Source organism: Adiantum capillus-veneris, chromosome 25, assembly GCF_014529385.1.
Source record: "Adiantum capillus-veneris isolate H3 chromosome 25, ASM1452938v2, whole genome shotgun sequence".
In the NCBI taxonomy this organism is placed as follows: domain Eukaryota; kingdom Viridiplantae; phylum Streptophyta; class Polypodiopsida; order Polypodiales; family Pteridaceae; genus Adiantum; species Adiantum capillus-veneris.
The window spans coordinates 136,225,800-136,234,188 of record NC_140955.1 but is presented as its reverse complement, the minus strand read 5'-3'; the positions used below and the strand labels follow the sequence as shown (position 1 = coordinate 136,234,188).

Genomic DNA, 8,389 nt, shown 5'->3' with positions numbered 1-8,389 from the left:
ACAAATGTATATGATGTGCACTCGACCATCTCTTTTATATGGAGATGAAATGTCTTTTGACTTTTCATTTCCCAGTACTGTTCATTTACATGGGGCTTTTCATTTTCTATACTCACCCTTCACTTATGCATTTGAAATGTTTTGAGAGAATTTTTATTTTTCTGAGATTGGGGAGACCTAATAGATTCATCTTTTTAATTTAGGGATCCAAGGCAAAGGCTGCAAAGGACACTGTGCCTGCTTGCAAAGCCTCTTCAGTCCAGCTCTAATGCCAACATTGGAGCAGGGAGGCAAGAGAAAACTATTGAAGAAACGTATCAGAAAAAGACTCAGCTGGAACATATTTTACTTCGGCCAGATACTTATGTCGGCTCCATTGAGAAGCATACGCAAAGCTTGTGGGTGTACGAGGGGCAAACCTTGGTATTTAGAAGTGTCACTTATGTGCCAGGATTATACAAGATCTTTGATGAAATTCTTGTCAATGCTGCTGACAATAAGCAACGGAACCATACCATGGATTCACTCAAAGTTAACATAGATGTGGTGCAAAATACAATCAGTGTCTATAATAATGGTGATGGAGTTCTTGTTGAGATTCATGGAGGAGTGTACGTGCCTAAGATGATTTTTGGGCACCTGCTAACTAGTAGCAACTATGATGACACTCAGAAGAAGACAACAGGTGGTCGCAATGGCTATGGGGCAAAGCTGGCAAACATATTTTCAACAGAATTCATCATCGAAACAGCAGATGGGAAACGAGGAAGGCGTTACAGGCAGGTTACTTGCACGATAATGTTGCACTTGTTTGCTCAACAAATCTCTGCACAAACAAAGCATAAATGCAGTGTTCATGTATTGAACCCTATGTGCAGGTATTCAAGAATAACATGAGCAGCAAGTCTGATCCCATTATCACCAGTTGCAAGTCTAATAAGAATTGGACTAGAGTCACCTTCAAACCAGACCTTGCCAAATTTCGGATGACGTCGCTTGAGGATGATGTGGTTGCTCTTATGAGTAAGAGAGCTCTTAGCTGCTTAGGAAAGACGGTTAAAGTAGAATTAAATGGTCAGAGGTTGCGGATCAAGTCATTTCAGGACTATGTTGGTCTCTACCTTGACATTGTCAACAAGAACAGAGAAGAACCTCTTCCCGGTAAAGTACAAATGTCTCCTTAGCCTTTTACGCTATGCTATTGATTATTTCATGGTTGATTTGTGCATCCTGCATTGTCTGCATGCATTGTTTGAATTTCCAGGTATATTACATTAGTAAGGTCTTATGTTTGGGTACTCTTCTGGTACATCACTTGCTAGCTTCTGACATTTTACTCGCATCAACATGTTAAGTATGGAGCCTGATTTACCCTTGTAATTTTCTGTGGTAAAAACGCACATTTGTAAGGCCCCTATTATGAGGAGAAGCCATCGTGCGTGAAGAAAAATCACTCGCCGGAAACCAAAAATTTCGTCGGAATATTCATTTTCGCCGGAATATTGTGGTCGGCCGGCGGCCGGAAAGTGGTCGGAAAACGACCGGTCGGTTGGCCGGTGGTCGAAAGTCAATGGCCGGTGGCCGGTGGCCGAATTCAAAAGCGGACTTGTCTTCCCAAGGGCGGCCACACATGGGCGGATTGGAGGGTCCAATTTGGACTTATCTACACAAGGGCGGCTACACATGGTTGCCTCTCATGAGAGAGGGCAGCCCTCTTGGCCTATAAAAGGAGGCCATTTCTATACACATTATATAGTGTGAAGTTGATGCAACAAGGTGGGCGTGAGGTGGTGAGAGTGAAGCAAAACGGGAGCTCTATTAAGGATATAATCCCTTTGTAACCTACTTCTTGTTTGAAGTACTAAAGTCATTAAGTGGCTGCTTTCTCGTGGATGTAGCCCCATAGTTACATGGGACGGCGGGTCGGGGTCGGGAACGGGGACGGGACGGCAAAAGTCAGGAAACGGGGACGAGGGTCGGGACGGCAAAAAAAAAAGAAGAGTTTTTTTGGCATTTTTTGACCTATACACATGCCACACACATAGAGCATCACTTTGACCACAAATTTACACTAAATAGACCAAAGAACATGAGTCATATAGACGCAAATGTGCCAATAAAACATCGAGAAATGAGGACACAAACGGTGGCTTTTATAGCCATTGGGGTGCTTTGAAGTTCAAACATATGGCTATTGGAGAGAAACTAGCCTCTAGAATGATTAGGTTTTCAAATTTTAAAAAAAGTCCCCTCCCATCCCCTCCCGTCCCCTGCCGTCCCCGGGACGTTTTGCCTGCGTTCCCACTTGGCAGCTCTTTTTCCGTCCGTCCCCACCCGTCCCCGTCCCGAAAGTGGACGTCCCCCGTCCCTAGGGTCCGTCCCCTCCGTCCCCTGTTACTATGTGTAGCTCACATTGGGTGAACCACGTATATCGTGTGTACTCTCTCTCTCTCTCTACTCTATAATCTCTTGTGTGTGAAAATTATCTCTCTCCATTAAGTAATCTACTCAATTATCTACTTAGCTACGTCATATTTCTTAACACAACATTCCATTGCAGGTTTTGTCTTATAAAAGAAATTCCATTTTAGATTTAAAGAGTTGTTCAACTACTTTACTACTGTTTCTCTTTGTAGAGCAAAGGCCATTCTTAATAGTGTGTTTTTGCAACTTTAGGATCTATGAACGTGTGAATGATAGATGGGAAGTTTATGTTAGTCTTAGTGATGGCCAATTTCAGGAGGTAAACATGGTTTCTTGGCAATACCCTGTTTCATTCTAGGTCAGAAAATTGTGGTAATGTTTCAGTCACTTTGCATGCTTTCAGGTGAGCTTTGTGAACTCAATTGCAACAATCAGGGGAGGCACTCATGTTCATTATGTAACAGATCAAGTAGCAAACCATGTCATGGGTATTGTAAATAAGAAAAAAAAGAATGCAGGAGTGAAGGCATTTCAAATCAAGAATCACATGTGGGTATTTGTCAATGCTCTCATTGACAACCCTGCATTCGACTCTCAAACAAAAGAGACATTGACTACAAGACAGAGCAGCTTTGGCTCCAAGTGTGAGCTCTCGCAGGAATTTATGCAGAAAGGTACTGCATTTGTTGGCTGGTCTGCTATGTTCCTATTTCAAACTAGAGAGGCTGACTTGTGTTATTTTTTCAGTTGCAAAGTGTGGAGTGATTGAGAGTATTCTGTCCTGGGCTGACTTCAAGCAAAGCAAAGAATTGAAGAAAAATGATGGGATGAAGAGACAACGGTTAACTGGAATGACCAAACTGGATGATGCCAATGATGCGGGTGGCAGGTATTCTGAAGACTGTACTCTCATCCTGACTGAAGGAGATTCTGCAAAAGCTCCTGCTGTAAGTAGCCTTGACATGCCCAAACCAATGACAATTGTCTTTGATGAAATCCACAAACAATCTCTTTCTTGTTGTTATGACATGCAGATATGTGGTATTAGTGTTGTTGGTAGGAACCGGTATGGTGTTTTTCCACTCCGAGGAAAACTCTTGAATGTACGTGAAGCTAACCACAAGCAAATAATGGAAAATCAGGAAATTAATCACATCAAGCAGATATTAGGCCTACAACATGGGAAGGAGTACACAAATGCCAAAACACTTCGATATGGCCCCTAATGATAATGACCGATCAGGAGTGTGACTGTGGTCATATGTGCGTGCAGCTGTGTGTGGGTACATGAGTGATTCTCTGAGTATAATGCACGTCTTAAGGGCCTCTTAACTTGCAGGATCATGATGGATCTTACATCAAAGGCTTGCTAATTAACTTCATCCATTCCTTCTGGCCCCGTCTCTGTTGAAGATTCCTTCATTTCTCCTGGAATTCATTACCCCAATCGTCAAGGTTTGATTGTGCCAATCCACTAGTTTTTGATTCCAGACTACATTATTAAATGCTGAGAAAATGTGCTTTGCATAATGCCAGGCCACACATAAGAATGGAAGGGTTTTGTCATTCTACACTATGCCTGAATATGAAGCTTGGAAACAATCGCTGGATGGGCACACAAGTGGTTGGAGTATCAAGTACTAGAAGGTTTGCTGTTTTGATTGAGGTCTGTGGTAGATCATGCTTGAGACTTTGCTAATACTTATAGGATTTCAGGGTCTGGGTACAAGTACTGCAAAGCTATTGAGATGGCATTCAGTAAGAAGAAGATTGATGCCCGAAAGACATGGCTTCGCAACTTTGAGGCGACTTTTCATGTGTGCTGTTTTTTCTTTTTGCAGAATGAATTCAGAAAATAACCTTGACAAGTTGATGACCATTATATTTTGGCAGCCTGGGACATTCCTGGACCAATCAGCCAAAATTATCAAGTACAGCAATTTTGTCAACAGAGAACTGATATTGTTCTCAATGGCTGATTTAGCGAGGTCCATCCCTTCGATGGTGGATGGGTTAAAACCAGGCCAAAGAAAGATATTGTTCTGCTCCTTCAAGTGAAATTTTGTCTCTCAAGCAAAGGTGTGTTCCTTTCCTATAGGCTCCACTGTCACAGCATGGAACCAAAAAACTTCACAAAAGTGCTTTTTGTCCAGGTTGCACAGTTTTCAGGTTATGTCTCGGAGCACTCTGCGTACCACCATGGTGAGCAAAGTCTGGTGAGCACCATCATAGGAATGGCACAGAATTATGTGGGAAGCAACATCAACTTGCTTTCTCCATTAGGGCAGTTCGGCACAAGAAGCCAGGTAATGTGGACCTCCGGTGCCAATAGTAGAAAGGGTAAACTGACTCAGAAACAGCTTGATTATGTCAATTTTCTTGTAGGGTGGAAAAGATCATGCAAATGGTCGATACATCTTCACATGCTTATCCCCTATAACATGCTATATCTTTCCCAAAGGTGATGACATTCTCCTGGAGTACCTAAAGGAAGATGGGCAACAGATTGAACCGACCTGGTTGGTGTCTTGAGATGCAGCTAGTTGCCCAACATTAAAGAAGTCCAAATTAAAATAGCTTTCTCGAGCTGACAATGACTGGGTTGCAATGATTCAGGTACTGTCCTATATTACCCATGGTGCTTGTTAATGGAAGTGAAGGGATTGGAACTGGTTGGAGTACATTTGTTCCCAACTATAATCCCCGGGATATTGTGGCAAATATTCATCGTCTGCTTAATGATGAACCAATGGAATCTATGGATCCGTGGTATAAAGGGTTTCAGGTACTTAGAAAGTGAATTATGCTATGCTAACAATGCCTTGCTGCTATATCTCCTCATTATTGAGATTGTTTACTTTATTTCTAATCAGGGCACCATCGAGCATACTGTGACTAAAGAATCTGGAAGATCCTATACAATATCAGGTGTATATGAACTAGTAGATGAGACGACATTGAGAATCACGGAGCTTCCAGTGAGGAAATGGACCCAGGATTACAAAGAGTTCCTTGAAAGCATGATGAACCCCACTGATAAAATAAAAGAGCCATTTATCAAGGTCCGTTGACATCCTCCTTTTCTCTGATTCTTCTGCTTTTGTATTAAGGAGATGACACATGCTTTCTTGCCATTATAGGATTATCGAGAACACAACACGGACACCCGTGAAGTGCAACTTTCAGAGAACAACATGGCTGTGGCTCTTGCTGAGGGAATGCCCAAGAAGTTCAAGCTAACAACAACCATCAGTACAAGCAACATGCACCTCTTTGATGCCAGAGGTCACATAAGGAAGTTTGAGTCACCTGAGGAGAGTATCCTCCATTTTTGGCATTACTGACTAGATTTAGGTTCCACTTCTCAGATTTCCTTCTTGATTTTCAAGTCAATTAGATGAACTGTATTTTTCAAACTTAACTAAGCACAGTTCTGGAGGCATTTTTTTCCATCCGCTTGGAGCTTTATGTAAAACGGAAGGTGAGTCTGAGATAATAAAAATAATGAAAGCTAGGCCAAAAGAATGCCTTGAATGCGAATTCATATTCCCATCTTTATTTGTGCAGGAGGTGCAACTCCAGAATTTGGAGTCAGAGCTTCTCAAGCTCAACAACAAAGTCCGTTTTGTCCTTGGCGTTGTAAAAGGGCAGATAATCGTCAACAACAGAAAGCGGGCTGAGCTTCTGCTGGAATTAAAGCTTAAAAGGCTTCACACCCTTCCCCAAGAAATCCAAGACTGGTGAGCCTGTGGTTGCTGGGACTGAAAACCCTGAAGGAGAGGAGGGCAATGAGGCAGAGGATGTGGGCAAGGGGGTCAAAAAGCTGGCGACTAAGAGTACTTACTGTCAATGCCGATAGGTACTCTAACCTTAGAGAAAGTTCAAAGCCTGTGCAAAGACAGGGACAAGCTGGAGGGAGATGTCGAAGAGCTCAAGAGAGCAACTCCTAAGTCCTTGTGGCTTAAAGACCTTGACGAATTTCTTGTCAAACTCAACGTATGCACCTCACACCGGTTGGCAGGGTCATGCGTAGATTTGCTCTTATCGTTGGTTTTGGTAGCAGGCACAAGAGTTGGAAGAGGCCAAAGAAGAGTACGAAGTGAAGCATGCTTCCAAATGGTAAGCAATTGTTGAGTGCAGAAAAAGCAAGCTCCAAGGCAGCACCCCAGGTCAAGCTACCATCGAAGAAGGCAGCACCAGCCAAACCTTCTACTCTAGTGGTACGTAAAGTTTAAGGTAGTGGTCAGTGTTGCATTTATCACTTTAACAGGATCTATGAATTTCTGCTACAGAATGTTGACAGCGATGATGAAGACCTTGGAGTTAGTCTTAGAGAACGCTTAGCTGTGTACTCTAAGTCTGTAAATGGTAAGCACGCAGTCCAAATTAAGCCAAGCAGTTTGACATGCAACTGTCTAATTTCAAAGCTCCTTGTTGATCACAGTGCCTCCCCTTGAGAAGACGGATGAAGAGCAGCGAGCATCAGTGGAAGATGAAGGACAAGTCATGAGTGAAGATGAGATGCCGAAGCCTAGAAAGAAAGGGGCTGGAGGCAGGCCGAGAAAGGTGATTGTGGATAGTGACAATGATAGTGGCTCTGCTGCGGATGATAACTCAGATCGGGATATGGAGGACAAACCAAAGAAAGGGAAGAAAGCGGTCGTTCCGGCTGCTAAAAAAGGAGGTGCAGCAGCAGGGAGGAAGACAAAAGTTGCACCTGTAGCATCAAAGGCAGTGGCAGCCTCAAAGCTCGAAGAAGTTGAGGGTGGTGCAGCTGTGGGTAAGAAGAGAGGAAACACCACTAAAGCAAAAGGGCAGAAGCTTATGGAGGAGATAATTGCGCAAGAGAGTTCTCCGGTGCACAAGTCTCCTGCTCAAAAAGTGAGGCGTATGCGCCCTTCTCCGTTTCATAAGAAGAGTGGTTCAATTACGGCCAAACTAGCAGCAGAGGAGCAACATCAGAAAGATGATGGAGAGAAAGAAGTGGAGGAGGTGTCTGCAGGCCCTGCTGTAGCCCGACCTAAAAGGACGAACCGTGCGGTTGTGCAGTATGTAATCAGTGACGATGACGAAGAAGAGGTAAGTGGAGGAGGAGACGATTTCTCTGACTTTGAAGCTGAGGAGTCTGAATAGATGCCACATCAGTGGCTTTATGGATAGAGCACCTGTGTCAGTTACTTGTTGACACGGCCGATGCAAAGCTGTAAATATTTACCATTGTGGTTAAAAAATTGGCCTTATTACCCATTTAAGGTCTATCCATCCTGTGCTTTTCTGTCTTCAGGCAGTTCTCAAATGTAACTCGTCGTTCATTTTGATTTGAAGGTTTTAATTTGCAGAAGTTTTATTCATCCTGTGCTTTTCTGTCTTCAGGTAGCCCTCTCAAATGTAACTCATCTCCCTGTTCATTTTGCTTTTAAGGTTTTAATTTGCAGAAGGTTTCTAAAGTTTGGATAATCCTTAGGATTGGAGTTTTATGATTTCATTATTATTTCAAAAACATGGACCACCAATGAACACTGGCACCGACGAGTTGTTTTTCACAGTAGCAGAGCATCTGAAGTGCAGGTGCACTTGTCAGTGCACGTTATTACTTGAATAGATTACTTTTTAAAATTATATTTGGAATTGCAGATGCTGTGCATGTTGCTAGCTGAAAAATTACATAAAAATGTCATGATCATTGCATGCATCTTGAGAGAGTTGGCAATCGGCAGGGGCTAACATTTTGGATGAGGTTATAAGGCAAAGGTGGAACATGATATTGTGTTCCTCTTGTGGGTGTGTATACAGTCCCGAAAACTGTGATGCATTTCCTCAAATCCAAAGTGTCCTCAGAATTCTCCTATCTTGCAACATTGTCTCTTGGAATGCTATGATCGTAGGTTGCTCTCATACTGGGCAAGAATGAGAATGCAGTGCAAGAACAACTTCAACTTCCATGATGGACATGTTAAGAAACTTC

The 8,389-nt window shown here is 42.9% G+C and overlaps 1 pseudogene across 1 annotated transcript; it reads left to right on the top strand.

Moving 5' to 3' along the window:
* The first annotated feature begins 228 nt into the window (after window positions 1-228).
* LOC147425705 (DNA topoisomerase 2-like) lies at window positions 229-7,765 on the top strand (annotated as a pseudogene). The gene is made up of 20 exons (XR_015186375.1): window positions 229-783; window positions 879-1,161; window positions 2,658-2,743; window positions 2,828-3,098; window positions 3,172-3,371; window positions 3,459-3,642; window positions 3,747-3,879; window positions 3,961-4,071; window positions 4,141-4,229; window positions 4,318-4,503; window positions 4,578-4,730; window positions 4,810-4,943; window positions 5,041-5,209; window positions 5,298-5,486; window positions 5,565-5,742; window positions 5,856-5,905; window positions 5,992-6,420; window positions 6,488-6,644; window positions 6,717-6,792; window positions 6,869-7,765. The product of XR_015186375.1 is annotated as a DNA topoisomerase 2-like (transcript).
* Window positions 7,766-8,389: the final 624 nt, after the last annotated feature.